At 52.7% G+C, this 22,433-nt stretch overlaps 1 protein-coding gene and 1 long non-coding RNA gene across 2 annotated transcripts in view; one reads left to right on the top strand and one right to left on the bottom strand.

Annotated features, from left to right (window-relative positions):
• The window catches only part of LOC122394555 (transient receptor potential cation channel trpm-like), a 291,178-nt gene extending 281,086 nt beyond the window's left edge, over positions 1 to 10,092 (bottom strand). The window contains exon 1 of the mRNA XM_043391514.1: positions 9,959 to 10,092. The gene's annotated coding sequence lies outside the window, so the exon portion shown is untranslated. The remainder of the gene's footprint in view (positions 1 to 9,958) is intronic.
• Positions 10,093 to 10,902: 810 nt separating this feature from the next.
• On the top strand, positions 10,903 to 11,670 carry LOC122394556. Its single transcript, XR_006258892.1, has 2 exons — positions 10,903 to 11,014; positions 11,140 to 11,670. It is a non-coding gene; the product is annotated as an uncharacterized LOC122394556 (long non-coding RNA).
• The last annotated feature ends 10,763 nt before the right edge of the window (positions 11,671 to 22,433 follow it).

Here is a 22,433-nt window from a genome sequence, read left to right as displayed (position 1 = left end):
AATCGCGTCGGATGAAGACGTGGGAGCAGGTTTGCATGTCTTGAGAGATGAAGATTTGGCGGGAGCCAGGACGAGGAGGAGTTGGACGGAGCTCCGACATGGCGGCACGGAGACGAGAGGCTAGGGAAGCCGGATCAGAAGAAGTGTCCGACGACATGGGGGAGAGGAAGTCACCAGGAAGTCGGAGACTGCAACCATAGACTAGGTCTGCAGCGGTGCATCCGAGATCCTCCTTGAGGGCCGTGCGCACTCCGAGTAGCACCAGAGGAAGTCGGTCCGACCAGGAGACGGCGTCGTCATCGGTCCGCAGAGCTGACTTCAGTTGGCGGTGGAAGCGCTCTACCATCCCGTTTGCTTCTGGGTGGTAGGCGCAGGTCCGGATCCGAGAGGTGCCGAGAAGCTTGGAGACCTCTGTCCAGAGGCGGGACTCGAACTGGGATCCTCTGTCGGTGGTGATGAGTTCGGGTACTCCGAAGCGGGCGATCCAGCCGCTGACGAGATGCCGAGCCACCGTGACGGCGTCCATGGTGGGCAGAGGAATTGCCTCGGGCCATCGGGTGAAGCGGTCGACGACAGTCAGGAGATAGGAGTTGCCATGGGACGGAGGAAGTGGTCCGACAAGGTCGATGTGGATGTGCAGGAAGCGAGAGTCAGGTGGCTGGAAGCTGCCCATGGGTGGCTTCGTGTGGCGCTGGATCTTGGCACGCTGACAGTGCTGGCAGCTCCGGACGAAGGCACGGATGTCCGCGTTGATGTGGGGCCAGATGAACCTCGATGAGATGAGATGACGCGTAGCGTTGATGCCAGGATGAGACAAGTCGTGGAAGCTCTTGATGATGGAAGGGCGGAGTCTGGCTGGGACTACAGGTCTAGGTGTGGCCGTTGAGGTGTCGCACCAGAGACGTAGATGCGGATGATCAGGGACTGGGAAGTCACGGATGACCAGAGATGAGGATTGTTGCAGCTTCGGCAGGTCAGGATCGTTGGCTTGGTGTAGGGCGATGTCGGCCAGGCTCAGAAGGCCGGGTGAAGGTGTAGCTGCGGCAGAAGCTGGCGCAGACACTGAGCTGATCCGTGAGATGGCGTCAGCTACCGGGTTGAGGTGTCCAGGAACATGTCCGATCTTGCTGGTGTGCTGCAGAATCAGGTCCATGTGACGTTGTTCACGGAGAGAATGGTTGGCGTTGCCGTTGGCCTTGAGAGCAAAGACGAGCGGCTTGTGGTCCGTGAGGATCTCGAAGTCGCGTCCTTCCAGATAGGGCAGGAAATGTCGCACGGCGAGGTACATCGCGAGCAATTCCCGTCCAAAGGTGCTGTAGCGGCGTTGGGTGGGCGTGAACTTGCGCGAGAAGAAGGCGAGAGGCTGGAGAGAACCACCAACTCGCTGGTGGAGCACGGCGCCGGCTGCCGTGCTGCTGGCGTCAGTGCTGAGGCTCAGAGCTGCATCTTTGACGGGATGAGCGAGCTGGGTGACGTCAGCGAGGGCGGCTTTGGCTGCAGAGAAGGCGGCGTCTGCCTCTGGGGTCCACGTGACTGAAGAAGCTCGGTCGTCTGAGGCAGTCAGGCCGTGGAGAGGTGCCAGAAGAGCAGCAGCGTGTGGGATGAAGCGGTGATAGAAGTTGATCATCCCCAGGAACTTCTTGAGGCTCTTCTTTGACTCTGGACGGTCGAAGTTCTTGATCGCACTGACTCGATCGTCGAGAGGAGTGATGCCTCCGCTGGAGATCTGGTGGCCGAGGTAGGAGATGCTCTCCATGCCGAAGGCGCACTTCGATGGGTTGAGGAGCACACCGTTGCGGGAAAGACGGCTGAAGACCTCTCGGAGGTGTGACAGGTGTTCCGAGATGCTGCTGCTGGCGATGAGGATGTCGTCTACATAGACGAAGGCGAAGTCCAGGCCACGGAGGATGTGATCCATGAACCTTTGGAAGGTCTGAGCGCAGTTCCGGAGACCGTACGGCATACGGAGGAACTCGAAGGCGCCGAAGGGCGTTGTGATCGCTGTCTTGGCGATGTCTTCTGGGGCCATCGGTATCTGGTTGAAGGCCCTGACGAGGTCGAGCCGAGAGTAGATCGATGTCCCAGCGAGGCAGGCAGTGAAGTCGTGGAGATGTGGTAGTGGGTACCGGTCAGGCACTGTGATGCGGTTCAGTGCACGGTAATCACCACAGGGTCTCCAATCTCCAGACGACTTGGGCACCATGTGCAGCGGTGATGCATACCGACTGCTGCTGGGTCGGATGACTCCGAGACTGAGAAGGCGCTGGAACTCTGCCTTGGCAGTGGCGAGTCGAGCTGGATCCAGACGGCGTGGGCGGCAGAAGACCGGAGGGCCGGTAGTCTCGATGTGATGTCGGACTGAGTGCTGTGGCTCCGGATGATGTGACGGCTGGGTGAGGCTGGGGAATTCTCGAAGGAGGTTAAGGAATGCTGGGTTGTCGGTTCCGACGACGGCTGTCAGTCCGGTGGATGGCACTGAGGAGTGGGAAGCAGGTGAGGACAACTCAGTTAGGTGGTCGATGAGACGGCCTCTCTTGGTGTCGACGAGGAGATCATACGAGGAGAGGAAGTCGGCTCCTAGGAGAGGATGGGAGACGTCCGCGATGATGAAGATCCAGTTGAAATCTCTTCTGAGGCCAAGAGAAAGCGTGAGCATGCGCTGACCATAGGTCTGGATGCTGCTGTTGTTGGCTGCTTGCAGATCCAGTCCGTTGGTTCCGCGAGCACGATCGGTGGGTGTCGCTGGAAGAACACTGTACTCGGCTCCAGTGTCGATGAGGAAGGTGATACCAGTGTTGTTGTCCTTGAGTCTCAGAAGGCCGCTGGCTGGAGGGACGTCAGGGTTGAGCAGGGCAGGTGCAGACGTCTGTGTCACCTGTCCTACTGCTGGTTTCCCGAGGTCTGAGTTGCAGTTGCAGACCACGAGCACGGTGACTGACATGAGCGCGCGTTGGTACCGAACTTGTGGTGGTACCAGCAGAAGGAAGCACCAGCGCCGGTAGATGTGCTGGTTGCAGGGCTGGGTGACCGGGCAGCAGCAGACAGGTCGCGTGGTGGACGGTGGCGAGCGCGGCCGGGGGCACGGGATGCAGACCTCTCTCGGCGGCGCGTCTCGTCCACCAGTGTGGCGACTGATGTTGTGAGGGCCGTGATACCAGTCAGCAGCTGACTCATCAGGTCTTGGAGGTGGAAGGGTCCTGCAGGAGCAGCAGGTGAGGCTGCAGCAGGCGCAGAAGTCGATACCGCGGCGAGAAGACCTGAGGTAGGTGCAGCGACGTCCGACTGCTGCGGAAGCTCCAGGAGTCGGTCGGCAGTGCTAGCGATGGTCGCAAGGTCCGTCCCAGGCGGCAGGCACTGGAGGAAGGGCTGAGTCCGAGGCGGAAGAGCATTGAGGAAGATCTGGCGGATGAGCGGGGAATCTTGTGAGCCTTCAGCTTCAGCAAGGTCCAGGAGATGCCGAAGGAATTGGGAAGGACGTCTGTCGCCGAGTTGTTGGCCAGAGAGCAGGCAGCGAAGACGCTGTTCGACTGATTTGCCGAACCGCTGACGGATGGCGTCGGAAAGGATGGTGTAAGGTCGGTCTGGAGGAGGGTTGCGGAGGATGTCAGTGAAGTCGCGCAGGAGGTGGCCAGGAAGGAGAGTAGCGGCGATCCGGAAGCGGCTGAGCTCATCGTCCACAGCTGCCTGAGAGAAGAAGAGGTCGAGCTGGACGAGCCAGATCACGGGGTCCTCCTCGAAGAAGCGCGGCGGCGCGACGTGGCTGCGTGGCGCGGTCGCCACGCGGAGGTAGTCCGGTTGGGCGGCAGCGGCAGCAGCAGCAGCAGCGGCATGCGAGGCGGCGGCGGCGGCTGCACCGGCGCCGGCGGCTGCACCGGTTCCGGCGGCTGCACCGGCGCCGGCAGGCTGGGTCTTCTGGTCCATGGCTGCCGAGAGCAATGGTCGGGAAGATCGGTGGCGGCGACGGCGATCCGGCGATCGGCAGGTGCTGCGGTGCAGCTGCAGAGGTAGCCGTTCGGTAAGATGAGCCGATGAAGTAGCTGGTCCTTAGTGCAGCAGTAGTAGTCGGCGTTATCCAGTTCCACACAGCACAAAATAAGGATCCTCGTGGAGACACACCATCCGCCACTTCCTTCCTACACAAAGAGAGCTGGAGGAGATAGCTCAGGGTGCAGGCCAGTGTCGGTGTGCCAGGGAACACGAGGGGATAGCGATCCCTTAGTGCGCAGAACGCGGGGTCACCAATCTGGCTGGTGTAGCCAGTAGAAACACTGTAACATACAGATATCTCTTGTATTTCGCCACAAAATCGAGACATATATAGTTTTACATACGAACTTACTTATCTAGTATTGCACACATGTTGGCGAGAACATCGAATGTAATAAACGAATACATATGGTTTTTAATATACACATAGCCAATGCAGTTGTCCAAACAATACAGCAGTTTAAGCGAACGGAACGTTAAAAGGGGGACGCACAACTTAATCGAAGGCTTTAGCAATTTAGAGACTGGTAAAAGCGACACCTATTAACAAAACTGTAACTCGCGGTTCACAGCATCTAGCGGCGACCGGCAGAAGTACATGGGCCTAGCGGTGACCGGCAGAAGTAGGTACATGGCTACAGTGTGATATTTTGATGTGCTTGTGTTTACTTATCGGAGGCTCTTGTGGGTAGGCATTTTGCTGTTTTTGCTAACCTTTGTACTTGATTCTTGTATTGTATTGCTTATTTTGTTTGTCATGGCCCCAACCAAAGAGGAATTGTATAAGTTGAAACTCGTAGAATTGCAGTCAGAGTTAGAGGCGAGGGGGTTAGAGGTAACTGGAAAGAAAGTAGAGCTAGTGGATAGGCTTTGGTCAGCGATGGAGATTTCAGTGGCTGAGTCAGTTCAGGGTGCAGAGCCTTTAGAATCAGGGGCAGGTAGTGATAGGACGCCGCAGGATCCGCAGGTGCTCATGGCACGTTTGAGATTAATGAAGGAGAGACACCAGATTGAGCAGGAGAGGTTGAGCGTAAAGGCGAAGGCGGAGCAGGCCGAGTTGTCGCTGCGGTCTCGTGCAGAACAGATTGACATAGAACTTAAATTAGCCGATATGGGACACCACGGGGAGGATTTCACTCAGTTTCAGATAGGATCAGGGGATCAGGGGCGTGCTGCCGGCCAGGATGTCAGTCCTGCAGAGGGTGCACTGGCTGTGCAGTTAAGGAAGTCACTTTTACCGCCCACCGAAATCAAGCCGTTTTCAGGGGACGTGGAAGAGTTCAGACTTTTTCTAAGTGCGTTTGAGTCACGTATTGAGAGTAGGTCCGACGACAGGAGTGAGCTCTTGTTTTATCTAGAGCAATTCACACGAGGAAAAGCGAATCAGCTCGTGAAAAGCTGCCTCCACCTGGGTGGGCAGGGGTACGAGCGTGCCAAGCAGCTCCTGGAGGAACGGTATGGGAGCCCGCTAAGGCTAATCGACTCCTATGTGGAGAAAGTGAGGGCATGGGGTCGTGTCCCGCCTGGTGATGTCGAGGCCCTAGACAGGTTCGCTTTGTTCCTCACGGAAGTCTTGAACGCCATGTCCGGCGTCGCGATGAGTGATTTTGAGCACCCGTCGACCCTCCGTTTGATAATCTCGAAGCTCCCTCCTTACCTGCAGGACCGTTGGTTGAGGGAGGTCGATAGACTGGGCCAGACCGAGCGGCGCATGGCTAGGTTCTCCGATGTGGTGGGGTTCCTGACTGCCGAGGTGCGCGTGAGAAAGAATCCATTCTTCGGGTTTCGACCAGCAGAGTCGAACTACCGGACAGACAGCTCCGGCGCCCCACGCAGGCACGCCGTGAACGTGACTCAGGTGACGTCTGGGTCGGAGCTTGCTAGCTGCGTCTTCTGTGGGGGCTCTCACGGTGTGGCTGACTGCCGGGCGCTGGGGTCGCGGCCGTGGAGGGAACGGCGCGGCTTTCTGATGCAGCACAGGCTGTGCTTCGCGTGTGCGAGGAGAGGGCACCAGGCGCGATTCTGTAGGAAACCGCAGCGCTGCAGGGTATGTGCTGGGCCCCACCTCTCGGTGTTCCATGGTGGTCCGGCCCCGTCCGGGTCGGCTAATGTTCAGGCCGTGTTTCAGGGTGAGCAGCCGACGCGCTTCGCGCCGGGGGCGCAGCGTGGCCGAGGGACTCCGGTCGGTGACGGCGGAGCTGCCGGCGCACCTCTCGGAGGACGAGTCGCGGCCGGTCCGGTAGGCGCGATGTCGGTGATGCCGCCCGGCGGCGAGGCAGTGGCGCCCTCTAGGGGTGCCGACCAGCCCGCGTCGCGTGACGGGTACAGCGGCGCTGTGATCAGCGCGAGCCTGGGCATGTCGGGTGCGTGCCGAACGGCGCTGCCTGTGGTCACGGTGTGTATCCGAGGTCCGTCTGGTAAACCCGTGGTGACTAACGCGCTTCTCGATCCCGGCTCGTCCGGAAGTTTCCTGACCGAGCGACTGGCTAGTTGTATAGGGGCCAGAGCGGAGAGGACCTCTGTGGATATAGACACCGTGGGCAGTAGCAGGAGAACAATGGTGACGTCACTGGTTCCCGATGTAGAGGTGCGGGGAATGGAGGGTGGTCCGTATCACCGTGTTCCGCCCCTCCTTACGATCGGCACGCTGCCTGTCACCCTCGATGACAGGTGCCAGCGAAGTGAGGTGGCCGCCGCTCCTCACTTGCAGGGGATCGACGCCGTGCAGGCTGACGCGCCGGTGGAGCTTCTCCTGGGCTCGGACTGTGCGGAGCTAATCGTGGCGGAAGAGGTGCGACCCCCGCCGAAGGGTGAGGCTGGACTTTGTGCGGTCCGTACCGCCTTGGGCTGGTACGTCATGGGTCGGGTCCCCGGATCAGGTGGCGCACACGAGAGGTTATCCGTTAACTTCCTCAGAGTCCAGGGCTCCGGTGAGTCGCCTCCGCAGCAGGACGTGTCTGATGTGTCGGGCTGTTTCTACAGACGCCTGTATGAGCAGGACTTTCAAGGTATGTCGGATGACAGTCAGGGGATGTCTGTTGAGGACAGAGAGTGGCTGGCGAGTGTTCGCCCCAGTGTAACGCGTGACAAGGATGGTCATTTTGAGGTCCCGTTGCCTAAGGCAGCGTTTGATCGAATTCCAGACAGTCTACCGACTGCGCGCAGGCGGCTCGAATCGCTCAGAAGGCGGTTCAAGTCAGACAGCGCGTACTTCGCAGCGTATCGCCGCATGATCACGTCGTTGATCGAGGATGGCTACGCAGTGGCGGTGTCAGAGGGAGAGATGGAGGCGGACGCGGTGTGGTACCTACCTCACCACGGCGTTCTCGAGCCAAGGAAAGGTAAGCTGCGTGTCGTGTTCGACTGCGCTGCTAAAAGCCAGGGCATCTGTCTGAACGACCTTCTGAGAGCAGGACCGATCCTCACAAACTCTCTGATCGGAGTTTTGTGTCGATTCAGAGAGGGTTCTGTCGCGTTCACGTGTGATGTGGAGTCCATGTATCACCGTGTGCATGTCCCCGAGGCCGACTCAAACCTGCTGAGGTTTCTGTGGTTTCGGAACGGCGATCCTGATGGCGAGGTACAGGTATTCCGAATGAGATCGCACGTATTCGGAGCAGTATCCAGCGGCAGCGTGGCCAGTCTCGCGCTGGGCTGCTGCGCGGAGGAAGGCCGCGATGTATATCCTGAGGCCGCCGATGCTCTGCTCCGGAACACCTATGTCGACGATGCGCTATGCGCTACAGATTCCGTGCAGAGCGCAGTTCAATTAGCTCATGGGCTAAAGGAACTGTGCAGGAACGGGTCGTTTAACATGACAAAATTCACGAGCAACAGCCCCGAGTTCCTGAAGCAGATCCCGGTAGGGGACCGGGGGAAACAGGTAAAGAGTTTAGATTTAGACAAAGATGAACTGGTCGCCGAGCGTGTCCTCGGTATGAAGTGGGATATGGAGTGTGACGTGTTCACTTTTCAGTTCTGTGGAGGAGACCGGCCAGTGACGAGGCGAGGTCTCCTGTCGACTGTCGGCTCGGTCTTCGATCCGCTGGGGATCGTGGCACCTGTGGTGTTGACTGGTCGTCTGCTGTTGCAGAAACTGTGCGTGGTTCCCTGCGGGTGGGACGAGCCGCTCCCCGAGGAGCTTTCCAGAGAGTGGCAGCAGTGGCTGGCCAGGGCTGCTGAGATCGGCAGTGTTCAGCTGCCGCGCTCGATCGTGGGCCCACCGGGGGAGGCGGTGAGCACACAGCTCCATGTGTTCGCAGACGCCAGCGAGCTGGCCTACTCTGCAGTCGCCTATCTGAGGAGAGAGGTGCGTGCTCCGGGAGGAGAGATCCAGTGCTCGGTGGTGTTCTTGATGGGTCGGTCACTGGTTAAGCCGGTGCGTTTTGTATCGATACCGCGATTGGAGCTAGCCGCAGCAGTGTTGGCCGTCAGAGTCAGGAAGCTGCTGCAGAAGGAGCTGGATGTCGAGCTCGACGATGTTCGTATGTGGACCGACAGCATGGTGGTTCTCGGGTGCGTCCGGAACCGCACGACGCGTTTCAAAACATATGTAGCGAACAGGCTGTCGTACATTCATGACGGGTCACAGGTGTCTGACTGGGCTTACGTGCCGTCAGGTAAGAACCCAGCTGACATGGGCTCTCGCGGCTCTGCCCCTGGCGACTTAGGTCCGTGGCTCACGGGACCTGAGTTTCTGACGGGACCGCCGGGTGCGTGGCCCGAGGAGCCGGCCGCTCCAGCTGTCATACCAGCAGCTGAGGTGAAGCGATCAACGCCAGTGGCAGCGGTCGCTGTGGACGCGGCACCCGATCTTCCGGTCGAGAGACTTCTCCGGTACTTCTCGTCCTACTATCGGCTCAAACGCTCCGTGGCGTGGTACCGTAAGTTTGCGGAGGTCATCCGGAGTGGCGATTATCGCAGATGGTGTCTATCCAGGCGCAAGGGTCTGAGGAGCCGTCCTTACTGTGGGGAAACTTTGCTGACTGTAGCAGAGTTGAGCACGGCTGAGGGTGCTGTCTTGAGATATGTCCAGAGACGTTTCGCCGAGCGTCCGAACGGTGCTACTAGCGACGGCGCGGTCGAAGTGACCAGGCGCAGTCCGCTAGCTAAGCTGCGCCCGATGATGCAGGACGGGTTGATGGTAGTCGGAGGGCGCCTAGGCCGATCGCGCTCTGTCGCGGACGTATCCAAGCATCCCGTGATATTGCCTAGACGCCACCATGTGTCGCGGCTAGTGATGAGAGAGGCGCACGAGAAGGTCGGACACCAAGGTAGAGAGCACACATTCTGGAAGCTGCGCGAACGGTTCTGGATTTTGGGTGCCGGGCCCGAGATCAGAAAGATGCTGCGGTCGTGCGTGGTGTGTAGGAAGGCGAACGCGCGACCGCAGCGCCAGCTGATGGCAGACTTGCCGCCGGCGCGCACTGACGCGAACGCTCCCGCTTTCTCTAGAGTGGGACTAGATGTGTTCGGTCCTATCTCGGTGAAGTCGGGACGGGGGGAGAAACTGCGGTACGGGCTAATGTGTACTTGTATGGTCACGCGTGGGATTCACGTAGAGATACTGGATTCGTTACGGACGGATTCCATGATTAACGGCATCCGCAGAATAGCTGCGCGCCGGGGCCCTATCGAGCAAGTAGTGTCTGACATGGGGACGAACTTAGTGGGCGCTGATAACGAGCTTAAGCAGGCTCTTCGTGACGTAAACCGTGTAGATTTGCAGCGGGAGGCTCTCAAACAGGGGATAGACTGGACATTTAACCCGCCTACTGCTTCCCATTTTGGAGGGTTCATTGAGAGACAGATCCGCACTTTCCGAAAGATTTGGCGTAGCATGCCCGTTCAGACGTTAGATGACGAGACGCTACGTACGGTGTTCTGTGAGATAGAAGGGATCATGAATAGCCGTCCGCTGACGTATGTGTCGCTCAGCTCGGGTGAGGTAGAGCCGATCACTCCGTCTCACCTCCTTCTGCTGAGAGGAGGCCGGATGATGCCGGTAGAGACGTCTGACTCTGACGCTTACTCGCGTCGCCGCTGGCGACAAGCACAGTACTTCGCGGCTCAGTTCTGGGGCAGGTTCAAGCGCGAATTCCTGTTGACCCTACAGAAAAGGCAGAAGTGGGACAGGGTGTCTCGAAACCTGAGCGTAGGTGATGTAGTGCTACTGACGGACGAGGACGCTCCCAGGGGCATGTGGCGCATGGCCCGCGTGACGGAAGTGTTCGAAAGCGAGGACGGACTAGTGAGGAAGGTGAGGGTTAAGACCCGGTCCTCAACGTACATTAGACCGATACATAAACTGATTTTGATCAGCGCGCAATCCGACCTTGAGTGGTAACTCAGGTGGAGTGGGGACTGGTGTGGCACACTTGCGTTACAGGGTGTGCAAGAATTTAGGTTGTAAGTACACTCAGTGAGAAGGTTAGTTTATTTTATTATCTACCGAACTATAGTGAGCAGGTAGCTCGGGTGATCGGTGGGTTAGAAATAGATTAGAATAGTAAACAGCCACTGAAACTCCTACTGACTGTCCGATTAGCGGGACGTTTGTGTGTGCGGAGAAATATCGCGAGAGCTAGTATTTAAGATCAGTGTGAATCGACCGGGCGGTCTGTGTGGTGTTCGGTCAGGTCTAGGCTGACCGAAGGGGGAGTGTAAAGACCGCCCGCTTACGCATTGCCGGGCTCGATAGCCGGAGTCCGTGTGTGCCCCTCCGGCTGAAAAGCGGCAACTCTAATCATAGAGATGGGCTGCGAGTAGTTTTTTTTTGTTTTGCAAAATATAATTAGCGATTTAATTTATGTATGCTTCGCGTTGCCACACTGGATATAGTGTAACAATATTTTGTGATGCATTTATTCGTATTGTTATTTTCGATTAGTTACTGTGCGACGCGAAAGTGGAATATTTTCGCCGGTGATGTGGACTGCGCGGTGGGCCGCGCTCTAGGCGCGTTCTTTCCGATGCCGGTCTCCGCCGTGAGCGGTCGTGTGTGGCAGGTGTGAACCGCGGACGCAGTGTAAGTCAAATGATGAATGAATTGTACTGCAATTTAACGTAAATGAAATATGAAATAGCTTGGAATGTCGTTGTTCGATGATCATTGTCGTATTTGTTACCTAGAGGCTGCCCTGTTTGTGTTAGGTGCGCCGGGTTCGCCGGAGTGAGGCGTGTGAACGCCTCGTGAGGCGTCGTGTCCCGAGGCCGTCGGTACGGGAGGCGTCGTGAGCGCCGACCCGAGGGGCGTCGTGAACGCCGACCCGAGGGGCGTCGTAACGCCGACACGAGAAGCGTCGTAGCGCGACCCCAGAGGCGTCGTGAACGCCGCGGTGCGCCGCCCAGGGCGCAGGAGCGCGGTTTTCGCCGGAGTCGGCGTCAGCGCCGTCAGTGGCGTGGAGGCGCCAAAGGCCGGTAAGAATTACCTATTGTACTCGTTTATTTTCACCGGATGTTGTTTCTTTACCGCGCCTGATTATTGATGACTAGCCTATCGATTGATGCGTATTGACCCATGTGAACTGCTGCTAACGGACGTAACCCGGTGCTGTGTGCACGTGCAGTGTGAGGCCCAACCTTTGAGGGCCATTCGGGACGATTTCCGTGATTGTGTGTTAATTTATTGTATCGTTTACAGAAACTAACACGAGTAGAATACACTGCTCAGTATTCGGCGGCGCTTTGACGTCTGATCTGGTCGAGTGACGACTACAAGGCCAAAACAAAGAGGGCAACATCATGACAAGTGACTAGCTTCAAAATGGGTTTTTGTCAAGGGCGGATCCAGGGGGGCCAGCCCAAGACGGTCAAAGGGGGGGGGGCATACTATCTTTTGCCCCCCCCCCCACCCAGACATACTCGTAAGTCAAGAAAACTAGAAAATAAACATTCTCAAAGTTCCTATGCTGAAAAACTGAAATATTGCTTTGATGATTGAGTGACCTTGGGGCAAACGTGAAAACCTCTGCCAACCAGAGTCAAAATGGCCTGTGCCGGCGAGGGTTAACATGTAGGAGAAATCGACAAGATATCACATTTTTATTCGCATTCATAGGCACGTGTTCTGTATTGTGTACTGGTTGGTTTTAATTGCAAATTTGTTGGAAACTAAGATTGTCATTAGGCACTTTTTTAAAGAAAAAGGTATTTTCAACGTTTGCCATGGCCAAATGTGTGATTCTTGTCAGAAAACTGAGGAATGGTCATAACAACACTGAGTATAATCAACTTCAGCTTGAGAGATTTCAGAAGCTTCTTAATAGCTGAAGCTTCTTCATAGTTCATTAACACTATTAACCAGGAGCTTTCTTGTCTCATGCCTGAATGTACAGGGTGTCCCAGAAAAAAGTACCACATTTGTTTAGACAATATATTTTTTTGTTATTCGGCACTAATGCTTTAAACGCATATCAAAAGCGAGCCAGTTCCATGGAGATTTATTTGCGCTACAAATGGACCATGCCACTCCTTCCTGTCACTCACACCGGCACATGTTCGAAGTGCCTGCCTTCTTGGGCCAGGCACCGCTCCGCCCTGCACCTGGCTTCCTCTGCGACCCGAGCACATGCGGAAGGTGGAATCGCGCGAATGGCCGCGCGAATCGCCCGTTTCAGTGTCGCTAGGTCTTCTGGTGCCTCCTGATACACCACACTTTTCAGATAACCCCACAGGTAAAAGTCGAGGGGCGTGAGGTCAGGAGAGTGCGGCGGCCAGGTCACCGCGGCCCGCCGGGAGATGACACGCCCCTCTAGACACTCGTGCAGCCAGGCCAAGTTGGCGCGTGATGTATGCGCCGTTGCGCCATCTTGCTGCAGCCATTGCTGGTTCAGGGTGTCCGCACAACTCGCTGTGAGTGCCCGCAAAAAGCGTTTAAGCATGGTAAGGTAGCGCCGGGAATTGACAGTGACCGTCTCGCCAGCACCATTTTCAAACAAGAATGGGCCGATGATTCCCTGCGCGCTCAACGCGCACCACACAGTCACCTTCGGGGAATGCAGCGGAGCCTCGAGAACTTCCTCTGGTGGCCGTTCCGCCCAAAACCTGTAATTTTGGCGGTTCACTTGCCCGTTCAGATGAAAATGGGCCTCATCAGACCACCAAACACAAGACAAGAAGTTTGGGTTGTTTGTGCACTTTTCCAAAAACCATTTGCAAAATTGTTCCCTCTGCTCAAAATCCGCAGCAAACAGCTTTTGAGACACTTTAAGCTTAAAGGCAGATAAGGCGAGATCCTTCTTGAGAATCCTGTGAGTGGAGGACTTGCTGAGACCGACCCTAGACGCGAGGCGCCGCACCGACACTTTCGGCGTCTGACCAACCTGCTCTGCGACCTTTCGTATGGCCTCCTGGCTGCGAGATGTTTTTTTTTCCGACCACTGTTTCCGGCATTCTGGTTACTAATGGACCCTTCTGCCAGAAACTTCTCAGTCAGACGCTGTATGGTCTTTATCGTTGGAGCTTCTCGGACCTTAAAATGTCTGCGATACTGCCTTTGCGTTAAAACGGCTGATCCGTGTTTGAGATAAAATTCGACTATTTTGGTTTTTTGTTCAGTATTAAACGGCTTCATGACTGACAGAGCGCTCGAGCCATACAACATAATTTCCATGAATCACGCTTTCGATTGATGTTAAAATTTTACATGTCACGCGCATATTTTTCTTTGTACTCCTAATTTAAATTTGGTACTTTTTTCTGGGACACCCAGTATATGGACTTAAACCTCGCCCGTATTGGCGTTTTGTCAGCCGCGAACGTATGGGGGGGGGGGGGTCCGTTGCCCACTGGCGGATCCAGGGGGGCCACGGGGCCATGCCCCCCCCCCAGGCCTAAAGTGGCCTGTTTGCTCCCCCCCCCCAAAAAAAAAAAAAACGTCAGAAAAATTGCTAAGAAAATATACCTTGATAGAGGTTTTTAGCCACTTGGTGAAGTAAACCTTTCCACAGCATAATATGGAAGCAATATGGTAGCAGTGAGGGTCAGTCAAAAGTTGCGCGAGCGGAGTCGACATTAAAAAAAGACTGTTGTTGGCACGTGTTTATGGCGCGGCAGCTGGTAGTTGGCGGTGTTTCGCGTGGTGTGGCACCACTGGCGGATCCGGGGGGGGGGGGGGCACGGGAGCCTGAGGTGCCCCTGACAGGCCCGTGGTGCCGTTGCTAGGCCTGTGGTGCCCAGTGTTTCATTTTTCAGCCTTTTTGGTGGCAAATCACACCTAATGGGGAAAATATTTTCATCCCTAAAATATGAATGACCGACTTTACTTCATCTCTGAAAAGAGTTTCATGTATTCCCAACAGCCAGTTCACTTGTCACTTGACAGTTGATGCACCCACATCCTTTTGTTCCACACCCTGTCAAGATCCTGACATGAAATCCTGGTTTATCAGTTAGCATAAAAATTTGCATTACACCATTTTGCAAAAATACTGCAGTTATTTACTTTCTTTTTTCTCATCCTAGGATTTTTTTTTTCATCGGCACACCCAACCAATATCCAATTTTAGAACACTGGTGGTGCCCCTGGACCCTGGCAGGCCTGTGGTGCCTCTGGCGGGCCTAGGGTGCCCCTGCTAGGCTGCTGATGCCCCTGGGACCTGACAGGACTGTGGTGCCCCTGACAAGCCTAAAGTGCCCCCAACAGGCCCGTGATGCCCCCGACAGGCCCAATGTGCCCCTGCTAGACCGGTGGTGCCCCTGGCAGGCCTGTGGTGCCCCTGCTAGGCCGCTGGTGCCCCTGGGCCCTGACAGGACTGTGGTGCCCCTGACAGGCCCAAGGTGCCCCTGCAAGGCCGGTGGTGCCCCTGTAAGGCCTGTGGTGCCCCTGCTAGGCCTCTGGTGCCCCTGACTGGTCCATGGTGCCCCTGCGAGGCCGGCGGCGCCCCTGGCAGGTCTCTGGTGTCTCTGACAGACCTGGGGTGCCCCTGACAAGCCTGTGGGCCCCTCACAGGCCCGTGGTGCCCTTGCTAGGCCTGTGGTGCCCCTGGCGGGCTGGTGGTGTCCCTGCTAGGCCGGTGGTGCCCCTGACAGGCCTGTGGTTCCCCCGGGCGTACCAAGGGGGGGTCATGACCCATGTGGCCCCCCTTGTATCTGCCACTGATACATAATATATATTGATTTGTGAAGGCGTTATGGCTTATGCAATATGCAATTGCAGGCACTTGGTATCCCTCACTTATCCCTCATTGGGGGCTCTGGCGGGCTCCTGAGGGCCCACGTCTATCTCCGGGAGCCCTAGACAGGCTCCTTTGGGTCCTTTCAGTCCACTATAGCATAAGAGGTCTCCATGCGAGTCCTATACATCTGAGGGCGTACCCTGACGTCTGAGGTACCCAACTGCAGCTCCAATGGTCTCTTACACTGGCGGATCCAGGGAGGGGGCATTTAGGGCCATGCCCCCTTCCCAGAGGCCTAAAGTGGCCCGTTTGCCCCCTCCCCCAAACGATAATGAAACATAGTTCAATCAGTGCGTGGCCCAGGAGCCGAGTTAGACAGGGGGTGTTTTACCACCTCCCGGCTCGCAAAGGGACCCAAGCACTGACTGGAAGCGGGTTTATTGGTCGACAAAAGCAATGGTAAGTGTTTGCAAAGTAATATAAAGGCATGGGTCGGGTGGGCTACCATTTATATATTTTTCTTTTTAATTTAAAAAAAATATTCATAGTATCAGGGCTGTGACGAAAAATAAGTGCCTAAATCCGATGAGAAAACAGGATTTGGGGTACCCTAGGTTTGGTTCCTGCATGAGTTGCCCCCCCCCCAAAAAAAACGCAAGCCTGGATCCGCCGGTGCCGTTGCCCCCATTGCCGTTTGGCCGCTGATCGAGCTAGAGCTTCGCAAAAAAAAAACGAGCGTGCTGCCCGTGAGAGAGGAAGACGATGATACCCAATTTAAGGTCCTAGGTCATTGGTTCATGGTTGACCTTCCAGGTCAGGTCAATGACCCAAAAGTCGGGAAGATTGGGACCTGTTAGAGCGTCGTAAGTGTGGCTGAGCTTTTTCGGGGTGCTGATCACGAATATCGTGTTGGTGTTGATCCCAGAAGATGTCTTCATGCATTTAGGCCAGGTCGGGTCAGGTCAACCAGTAGTGGTCCTGCCGGGTATTCGTAGTACATGTCAACCGCCTCTGACAGCTTCGTACCATGTTACGAAGGCACCAAAAGTACTTCGTAAATGTTCAAATGGTTGCTGAATTCGAGTTCAGCTCCAAAAACTAGCCTAGAAACATGTAAAACTCGAAAAAGTGAACTGAGGTCATCAAAGGTCAATGACCTGACCTGACCTTCAGGTGACCTTCACATCCATCCAAATGCATGGGACCAACATCATATCACATGTTTGAACGCTTGAAACCACGAAAAGACTGCAAACGCGCGGCTAATGCGAGCCAACATACGCCGAATCGCGATCCCGGCCAAACATGGTCTCGAGAAATAGGTCACAGGTCAAAGGTCACTTGGGTCAGGGTAACTTAAGTTTAAGGGTAGATGCAAAATTGATTAACTCGAGGGTACTGAAAGTTTCGTCGCGATTAGCCGTTTTTACGCGAGTTATTCGCGAAAAACCGAGGGTCGCGAAAAACCGAGGGGGTGGGGTCTGTTCGACCCCTCCCCCCTATACGGGCGAGGGTTAACAGAGGAAGACACAATTTCCCCTCACCTGGACTTGTTTTTGAAGTGTTTCAAGCGTCATTTTGAGAAGGTGCTTTATTCAGTTAGGGGGTGCATTAGCAACCCTAAAACCCCTAATGCTCCACCATATGTCACTAACTAAACCCACTATTTGAAGTTATACTTAATGACACATGGGTAGTTTTCACTCAACATAGTAGGATAATTAAGCATTAAATGCAAAATAAGAGCTTGAGATTGTCCGGCATTTAGCCCAACAGGATACCTCTTCAATCGTCCTAGCTGAACCCAGCATAAGCTCAGCTTGTCTGAACTCGGACACACCATCAACATTGCTGAGTCTGAATTTGAGCTCGACACCGGGCCATGGGCCTGAACTTTGTGGTCATGGGCGCGGGAGCTGGGGGGTCAGTGGGGGCAGCCTGCCCACACAACTCTGGGGCCGTGGGGGCGCTTCCCCACAGCTTTTCATAGGGCTAGGAACCGTCGGGGCAGCTTGCCCTCCCTGAATTAGCGGTTGTGGGTCACAAAGGAAAACTAAAGGGAAGAAAACATTTAAGAAAAAAATCCTCCTCTCTAGGTACCTGGCTTGACAGCTCATGTGGAAGATTTAAGCCTTTATTCTTCATTACCAAAAAGGTAGTTCCTTGACTCAGCTGAGACAAAATATCTCACTTTTTGCAAATGTTTTCGTTTCGTTTTTTTTTTCGATGAAAAGGCGAAGGGTGAAAAATAAGTGGCCTAAAACCGGTGAGAAAACTAGATTTGGGGGTGCCCCAGGTTTGGCTAGTCCCAACCGGTTGCCCCCCCCCCTCCCCCCAAGACGGCCGGCTGGATCCGCCCTTGGTTTTTGTTAATGACAGAAGAGTAGGGGGAATAAGTCAAAAACGCCCCCCTTTAGAGCGAAACCTTCTGACACTCAACCCAACACAGATTACTCAAACCTTTGGGCACCATCATGTAGCTCATTTTTTTACTACGCTTTGAGACCAAGAAAAGACACCTGCGTGTGGTATAGTGCGTACCGTACCAGCTCTGTGTTGTAACATTTGTTGTGTTTTTGCGGTAAATGTATCCATTGTAAATAATCTTGTCTGCTCCCCTGTTTGATTTTATTATTTCCATTGCAACAAATTTAACTTTTGGGTAATGAAAAAGTGGCAATTTTGAAAGAATTGAAAATTTGGAAATATCAACTCACTCCAAAAAAACGACTATAATAACTGAGCTGAGCGGAAAAATAAACACGCAAATTTAACTTGAAGACAACAAAAACACGCGCAAAAATTAAGAAAACGAGCGAAAGCTTCACAAAGGGCTCGTCGGGAAAGAATCTATAATAGCTGCCCGTACTTCGTACGAATAAGCTACAGCTTCATTAGTTATTTCGACGCTAGCGATTTTGTCACTAGCTATAATGAAGCACTAGCTATTTTGCTCTACTAGCTATATTGACGCTAGCTTTTTTGTCTCTAGCTGATTTGAGGTACTAGCTGTTTTGCATTACTAGCTAATTTGGCGCTAGCTGTTTTGTCACTAGCTGTTTTGATGCACTAGCTCTTTTGTACTAGCTCAAAAGTCACTAGCTCAATAGTCACTAGCTGTTTTGACGTGGACCCGGTATTTAACCCCCCAAAAAGGTCTTTGCATACCCTTACAAAAGGACGTTTTGCCCCACACCCTGGGTAATATGCCCACACCCATGTGCAAAGCGCCCCCACCCCATCCATCAACAGAACATGATGAACATGGCAGAACTTGATGTCATTCTGACGTCCTTTGTGGTCAACCTATCATAGCCTTTGGAATAAAATTTTGTTGCAATGTGTCAAATGGATGCCCGGAGGAGTCCTGAAAGTTTGATGACAATATCTGCAGTCGTTCAGGATATATCAGCAAAAAAGGACAGGGAGAGGCCTTTTCGGCCCCGACCTACAGGGCGCAACCCTGCACTCTCACATCCGTGCAAAACGCCCCCCTTTCAGAAAACTGGGGGCGTCTTGCCCCATGCATCGAGTAGACGTCTTTCCCCATCAACTCCATTTCCAGTCAACAAAATATTGACAAAAAACGCGTCACTAATGCGGCAACATAATAAATTCAACAGAATGACAATAAAATGCAGTTTTGAGTGATGTGCACAATAGCAAGTTTTGTGATATGAAGAGGGCATCAAAATATTAGGAATCTTCTGTAAAAACAACAAAAACAACACCCAAAACCAGCATCAGCACCTACCCACGCTGCTCCTCAAAACGCAGAACCGGAAATAGAGACCTACGTAAACAAGCAGCTGACTGTTCTGAAAGACAGGATAAAACACCTATCCGTCGATAAGAAATACAATTTTTAGGGGAGGCGTTTAACCCAGGGGTGGGTTTTCCCCACAGTTACCCTACTTTTTGATTCTGTTTACCTTATAATTAGCACATTTCCCAGAAGCGTAAACTGCATTACCTGTAATTGGCTAAAAAGGCCATTAGTGGTGAATGCACCTGACTTGTTTTGTGACAGAATATGCAAAACATTTAAATAAATAAATGGTGTGCCCTTTCACTTCCCAATTGTGGGCATTTGATGACCATTCCTTGGAACAATATGGGTGTCCCTTAGGTAACACCCCACATTGGGGTGCTAGGGGACAGTTATGAAAAATAATAAAAAATAATATGAAGGTATATATTTTTAAAACTTAAATGTAGCAGGCATGTAAAATACCAAATTCCACATATGATGCTGACAATTTGATGCCTCTACCTCCAACCCTTCTCAAGTTATATAACAAAACACCTCAAAACTGTCCCTTAACACCCCGTTTAAGGTACCTACATTTGAAGTCAAAAGTGTACCCAAATGACCAAAAAATTGATTCCATGCCCATATTTGGTCATGGCTCCTCCCACCAGAATCAAATTATTGATGCCTCCATATTTTGGTTCCAGAAGGGTTAGGGCCCATAGCAGGGACGCCGGTGAAAACAGGGCGCCGGAGGGCATATTAGTCACGTGACATTTGGAACTTCTCCCGCTTAGTTGGCCTTCTATGTGCCAAACGTCACATGTAAATTTCACGAACCTTGATCAGATCGCCCCAGGCGCCCTGTTTTCACCGTCGTCCCATAGCAGCTTGGTTCTTGCGTCCAACTAGTTTGCCCGACATAATCCCTTGAACACTTAGGTAACCGCAAGTTATGTGAAATAGACGGCGACCGGGCGGCGGTCAGCGTGCCGAGGGCGGGCCAGACGTGAGGGGACAGGCGGTGCGAGAGGTGCACGCTGTGTAAGACAAATAGGCGATAAGTGTACAATACATGCAGCGCTGTTAATACACTATTCTTTAGAATTGTATTTTTCTATTAAAATTGCTAGAAGGTTAAAATTTGAATTAGCTCTTCCAACCGCTTTTGGTATTACATTTGCTGGGTAGGGAACAGGCACTCAGTCCAAACTGAAAGTCAAGTCGTCGTTCACTAAGAAGACCCCGCTAATGCTAGCGCATGCATTACATAAAGGTTCTTACATGTTTTTTTTTTTCTACACCGCCACCCATGAACAGGTGACCAGGAGTGCCCCCTCCCTCTATCCCAGCGACGCGCAGAACCTTACGTTAACACCAGAAAACTTAATATGACAAGTCGCGGCACTCCCTGCTAAGAGTAAGGAAAAAAACAAAAGAAGGCGAATATCAGAGGAGTAAGCATGCTGTTAATAGATGGTATAAAAGAAGCAAAGTAGTCACAACTGCAAACAGTTAGTGACTGCCCTCCTACATCCCTGAAACGCCCACTGATGCTCACTCACACAGGGGAATGTTAGTGGGAGGAAGACAACTGAGGGGGATACAGTCATACATACATAGTGGATTGTTGTAGGTAACATCTCTGGTCAAATTCAGGCAGGGTCATTTACTGAGCCTTTGTAGGGCCGTCCAACTAAGCAAGGCTTGTCAGACGGCCCACAGAGGCCAGTTCCGAAGTGGCTGGTGTAGAAATTAGGACAGGTAAGGCAATAAAGCAATAAAGGCAACATAACGAGACTGGCAGGCGATATCAAAAGACGCAAAAAAAAAACAAGCAAAAAAAAACAAAAACAAAAACAAAGAACACAAAAAATCACATACACACAATGGAAAAGGGGTAACCGAAAAGGAAGGACGGGTAACAGAACTAGCTACTCGATAATAAAGATGTTTTTTATGTGTATAAAACGTACATACTAATATACATGGAACATATATTGATGAGAAACACTGTATTCAATGAATCAACCATACTGGCTTAGGAAGAAACTTTTGGAGATGTTTTTGATAACGGATTTCGAAGTTGGCACCGTAGAAAGTCTAGGAAATAAAGGTACCATAATTCTGTTCCAAATTCTAGGCCCAGCCCATGATGAAGTATGAGTTTTGTAAACTCTATATGCAAATGACTCATAGAAATGTTTAACGGAACGATTAATTCTAGTAGGTTCGGAGGTTACAAAAAGCTCAGCAATAGCAGATGGCAGGTTCCCATTCAGTTTTCTGTGTAATAGTAATAACATTTGTTGATGCCCAAGATCCCTAAGTTTAAGGAGTTTAAATTTCCTGAATATTGGCGCAGTATGAGCCAGTCTTGGCTCAGTAGGCGGAACTATGGTCATGAGTACCCAAATATAGGAACGTCCCCATTTTTGGGAACGGAGTTCCCAAATATGGGAACGGGCGTTCCCATTTATGAGAACGGAAGGCAATTTTTCGGCCGTTCTCCCACTTAAACTCAAAAGTGCATCACGTCTCAAAAAAGTGCACGCTGATTCAAGTATCTACTAAATCTCCATAAAGTTATCTTTAATCTGACCGTGGAACAAGGAAATTGACCGTGGAATGATATTTTTAATGATTTTTTGAAAATGACAGAATGGTGGAAATATGGGTTATACGACATTTAACATGCAATTTTAAGGAAAATGAAGCATTTTTTAGTTTGAGGTAAAGTATAATAATTTTCGCCTGGTTATGAACTTTCATACTATCGACACCAGATGCTGACAAATGCAAGCGAAGACGCGGACGGTCCCGAGGTAATATTGTTGACTTTTGTGTCGGGGCGGACGACCGCGTGGAACGTGAGTGAATTTACCGAGCTACTGTTGTAAACTCAGTTTAAGCGGTTGAAAATTATCCAGCTGTATTTTATCATCCCGGAAAGACATATTTTATTTGGATGCTAGCTGTTTAGAGTTGTTTTATAAGGAGCGTCATGAGCGTGGTTTTTGTCTTCCGTATTTCTAAGCGTGATCGTTTTGGGGGAATTTCTCTTATATAGCTCGCTCTGTGTGGCTTATTTATAATTTTTATGCTGATTTCGATAATTCCTCGTGCCCATCCTACCAGGCCTTTTGCCACTTACACTCATCAAGAAAGGAAAAAACTAGATTTTCATTGGGACTAGGTGTTTTGAGGGTGTAACATATTCAGCGTTCCCATTTTTGGATACTTCCTTGTACTCGTCAACTATCGGTGATAAACAGACAGGTGCTTGACATGTCTCCACCCTCAGCGCGGACGGTGGATATAGGTATGGAAGACCTTGTTGAACATCGCTGAGCGTTGTGAATTACGTAATCCAGCAGAGGGGGGCGTGCCCGCTGCGAGATCGACGGGAATGAAAGCGCAGAAGACCGGGCGAAAAATGCGACGGTCTTGCCGGAAAGGTCATCTGATGATTGTTGCGTTAACAATAATTTGCGGCGTTGGACGTGATGCTTGTTAATGAAAAGAGCCCCTGAAAGGCATCGGTGAAATCGTTCCCAATTTTGGGTACGCCGTTCCCA

The sequence above is a fragment of the Amphibalanus amphitrite genome, unplaced genomic scaffold (assembly GCF_019059575.1).
Source record: "Amphibalanus amphitrite isolate SeventyFive unplaced genomic scaffold, NRLGWU_Aamphi_draft 000598F_arrow, whole genome shotgun sequence".
Classification (NCBI taxonomy): Eukaryota; Metazoa; Arthropoda; class Thecostraca; order Balanomorpha; family Balanidae; genus Amphibalanus; species Amphibalanus amphitrite.
This window is presented reverse-complemented; position numbering and strand designations above follow the sequence as displayed.